Source organism: Xyrauchen texanus, chromosome 17 (assembly GCF_025860055.1).
Source record: "Xyrauchen texanus isolate HMW12.3.18 chromosome 17, RBS_HiC_50CHRs, whole genome shotgun sequence".
Classification (NCBI taxonomy): Eukaryota; Metazoa; Chordata; class Actinopteri; order Cypriniformes; family Catostomidae; genus Xyrauchen; species Xyrauchen texanus.
The window spans coordinates 30773780-30778716 of NC_068292.1; the positions used below are offsets into that span (position 1 = coordinate 30773780).

Genomic DNA, 4937 nt, shown 5'->3' on the forward strand with positions numbered 1-4937 from the left:
GAGAAAAGCATTCCTGTCACATGTAGGCTCTGTAAGCCTGGAAGACAATAAAGTCCTATTCCAGTTATCGTGCGTAATTCAGTTCCTACATTACTGAAGATACTACATATTGGCGACGAGGATATTGGAAGAATGAAATAAATGTCGGCCTGAAGACGGATGATACTGGGCGAGCTGACGGGAGAGCGAGGGGCTAGCACTGGACCGGAGGATTCACGGAGACAAAAGCAAAGATGACTACGATGATAGGCACTCTGTCGGCTTTTGACGTGAAGGAGCAGACATGGGAAGAGTATTGTGAGATACTAGAACAGTTTTTTGAAGCTAACGGAATTGATGACGGAGATAAGCAGAGAGCTATCCTCATCAGTGTGGTGGGACCAGCCACATACAAGCTCATAAGGAACCTGGTGAGTCCAGATAAGCCCAGCTCGAAAACTTACGGTCAGTTGAAAACTTTAATGAAAGAGCACTTCGACCCAAAACCGAGTGAAATAGTTCAGAGATACCAATTTGACTCGCGCTCCCGCCAGCCGACGGAGCTCGTCAGTGTGTACGTAGCTGAATTTAGACGATTAGCACATGATTGTAACTATGGTACAACACTGGAACAGATGTTGAGAGACCGACTGGTATGTGGTATTAATGATGACAGGATTCAAAGACGCTTGCTATCCGAAACAGACTTGACGTTTGAGAGAGCGTTCCAAATTGCAGTAGCTGCGGAGGCCGCTAGTAAAAATGTTCAAGATCTCCATACAGCACCGTTAGCATGCAACAGCGTGAGGGCAGAGGGTGCACTGAAAAAGGAGGGTGAATGGAAAAAAAAGATAAAAAATGCTACCGATGTCATGGGAAGCAACACAACGCGGCCGCGTGTAAATTTAAGGAGGCAAAGTGTCACTGTTGCGGGAAAGTAGGGCACATAGCCAAGGTTTGCCGTAATAGAAATAAAGAAAGTGCCAGCTACAATGAGAAGAAAACATACCGAGCAGAGCGGCGTCCATGTCCACATCGATCATATAATGTAGAGTGTGAACAGCAGGATGGTAATAGATCTGAAGAGGAAGTGTTCACATTAAACTGAATGGAAACAGAGACATCAAAACCATTCGTGTGTCTGCTGAAGCACAGCCTAAATTCTATCGGCCCCGCTCAGTTCCGTATGCCATGAGGGCAAAAGTAGAAGCGGAGATAGATCGGCTGCTTAGGGAGGACATTATAGCTCCCGTTAAATACGCCGAATGGGCCGTGCCCATAGTTCCTGTTTTAAAGCCAGATGGGTCGGTCAGAATATGCGGAGATTACAAGCTAACCGTTAACAGTGCCTCCTCACTAGAGCAATACCCTATTCCCCGTGTGGAAGACCTGTTCTATACTCTGTCAGGAGGGAAACAGTTCACCAAGCTCGATTTAAGCCACGCCTATCAACAGATTGTAATGGATGATGCCTCAAAGAAGTACCTCACAATAAACACACACCGAGGATTGTTCACCTACAATAGGCTACTTTTCGGAGTTTCGCCAGCTCCCACCATCTTCCAGCGAACGATGGAAAACCTGTTACAAGGCCTTCCAAGAGTAGCTGTGTACTTAGACGACATTATTTTGACAGGGAGAGACGAAGCTGAACACCTGAGTACGCTGGAGGAGGTACTTAGTCGATTGAAAGACGCTGGCCTGCTACTTCACAGAAGCAAATGTGCGTTCCAGAAAAATGAGGTAGAATACCTAGGGCATGTGGTGAATGCTGAAGGCTTACATCCAGTGCAGAGCAAGGTGAGGGCCATAGAGGAAGCTCCACCACCAACCACAGTGACTGAGCTAATGGCCTATTTAGGTCTCTTGAATTACTATAACAAGTTTCTCCCTAGTCTAGCTACAAGCTTAGCCCCGTTACATAAGCTGCTGAGGAAAGACGTTTTGTGGGTCTGGAACAAAGAGCAGGAAGAAGCTTTTCAGAACTCAAAACAGTTGATGAAGTCAGCGAAAGTGCTGGGTCACTATTCAGCGGACAAAGATTTACTGCTCGCCTGTGACGCCTCGCCATACGGGCTAGGCGCCGTACTGTCACATGTCATGGAAGACGGTAGTGAAAAACCTTTAGGCTTCATGTCGCGCACGCTAACACCAGCAGAGAAGCGCTACTCACAGCTCGATAAGGAGGGGTTAGCTATCATTTTCGGGATCAAGAGGTTTCATAAGTACATCTACGGACGAACATTCACAATCAGCACTGACCACAAACCACTGATATCACTCTTTCATGAGAAAAAGCCAGTGCCTCAGATGGGGTCACCGAGAGTGCAGAGGTGGGCAACTCTCCTCAGAGCGTATGAGTACAAAATCATATACAAACCTGGGCAGGGACACGCAAATGCAGATGCAGCTGAGCAGGTTACCATTGCCACAAACAGGGGAAGAGGACGAGTCTGACCAGGTCTTCATGTTGGAGGTCATGGAGGACCCACCAATCATGACAAAACAGGTTAGACAGTGGACCGCTAAGGATGAAACACTCTCCCAGGTGCTAGACTGGTGTCTGAAAGGATGGCCAAGGGAGGTGGATACACTGTACAAACCCTACAGTCAGAGAAAACTGGAGCTGAGTGTGAAAGATGGGTGTGTGCTCTGGGGGGCGAGACAGTGGTCGTTCCACAGAGGGGTAGGAAAGCCATATTAAAACAGCTACACCACACACACCCAGGAATATGTAGAATGAAGGGTTTAGCACGTTCATACGTTTGGTGGCCAGGAATGGACTCCGAAATTGAAAAAGAAGAGCAGTCCTGCCATACATGCCAGGAAAACAGAAATCCTCCAGCAGGAGCACCGCTACATCCATGGGAGTGGCCGGAGACACCCTGGAGCAGACCGCATGTGGATTACATCGGCCCTTTTCTAGGGAAAATGTTCCTTGTCATTGTAGATGCACACTCCAAATGGATTGACGTGTACCCAGCAAGTACAGCAACCAGTCAAGTTACCATTGAAAAGCTCAGACAGTGCTTTAGTGTACATGGTCTGCCCCAGACCTTAGTATTGGATAATGGAACTTGCTTCACAAGCCAAGAGTTTCAAGCATTCCTAAAACAGAATGGCATACAGCACATAACATCTGCACCATTCCACCCGGCGTCGAACGGTCTAGCGGAAAGAGCTGTACAGTCGTTCAAACAAGGAATAAAAGAAAATAAAGGGGGACACCTTGGAAACAAGAGTCGCTAGATTTTTGTTTATTTACAGAATCACCCTGCAAACCACGACGGGATTGTCACCAGCTGAAATGCTTATGTCCAGAAGGTTGCGCTCAACACTGGATCTTCTGCTGCCGGATGTGAAGTCAAAGATACGAAAGAAACAACTCAAGCAGAAGGAACAACATGACACACACAGTAAGTGGAGGAGTTTTTCGCCTGGGGAGGATGTGTACACCCGGAACTACAGTCATGGACCTCGTTGGATACCTGCGGTCGTTGAAGAGAACACCGGACCTGTATCCTATACAGACAGGAGATGGAAGAGTCATCAGGCGCCATGTCGATCAAATCAGGAAACGCCATGTAATAGTGAGTGGTGATACGCCCACACATGAAAGGATGGAGGAGTCTATCAGTCTTCAGGTTTCAGAGACAGGACTGGAGGCCTTGCCTGCAGACTCTGCCGTCACCATAGTGCAGAGAGAGAGAATGACTGCTACTGAAACAGACCAAGCACACTCCTCCGTGGTTGAACAGACAAAAACAGGAGTAGATTCACTTCCTGGGCTGCGCCGTTCCGAGCGCACAAGGCAGACTCCTGCTTATCTGAAAGACTTTGTGAAATAGTAGTGAGATCCCTCAGGTCAGAGCAAGAATGAGCTCTGGGACTCACTGGAAGGATGGCAGTCTACCCACCTTCCTAGTTTTTTTTTTCTCTGTTCATGCAGTGATTTCCAGTTAAAAAAAAAAAAAACAAAGAAAGAAACGTGAAATACTAGACGTGTATGTCTGTGTTAACAGTATTATGTTCAATTTCCCTTACCATACTTAATACTAAGTTTTTTTTTTTCTCTTAAGGGGGGAGGGATGTGGTATCCTGAGATTTAGGTTATAGTTAACAGCAGTTCCTCTCCACACCACAAGAGGTGCAGTGGACCTTCCGGATCATGTGGGGTCCTAGGGGAGAGTAAGATGCTGTTATGAGAAAAGCGTTCCTGTCACATGTAGGCTCTGTAAGCCTGGAAGACAATAAAGTGCTATTCCAGTTATCGTGCGTAATTCAGTTCCTACATTACTGAAGATACTACAGAAAGCAAATCTGAATATCTTATTTGTTGCTTCTCAAGTAAATGTATCATGTTTTAAGGATTCTTTTTACAATTTTAAATGCAAAACAAGACAAAACACTTGATAACAATATATTTTTTTTACATTAAATTTTTTACTGAATTAAACGTAATACTTTTTCCCCTTTAATTCAGTAAATGTCATTTAGAGGTATTTTTAAAAGATGATTTTATCCTCTATACTGTTAGTAAGTGCATTTAATACAACCTTTTAAGTCAAGGCACAAGCTGAATAATCGGTTAAGTGCTAATGATTAATCATTGCAATATTTGCTAAATAGTCGAATATTCATTCTAATAATCATTAGATTAGTCGATTATTAAAATAATCGTTAGTTGCAGCCCTAATATACACAGATCGGCCACAACTTTAAAACCACCTAATATTCTGTAGGTCTCCCTCGTGGCACCAAAACAGTGCCAACCCACTATTCCCCACTATTGTTCTCACCACAATTGTACAGAACGGTTATCTGAGCTACAGTAGACTTTGTCAGTTCAAACCAGTCTGGCCATTCTCTGTTGACCTCTTTTATCAACAAGGCATTTCCATCTGCAGCACTACCCCTGGATGTTTATTGTTTTTGGCACCATTTGGAGTAAATTCTTG

At 45.1% G+C, this 4937-nt stretch overlaps 1 pseudogene; it reads left to right on the forward strand.

Annotated features, from left to right (window-relative positions):
- Nucleotides 1-233: 233 nt before the first annotated feature.
- On the forward strand, nucleotides 234-3580 carry LOC127657676 (uncharacterized protein K02A2.6-like; annotated as a pseudogene).
- The last annotated feature ends 1357 nt before the right edge of the window (nucleotides 3581-4937 follow it).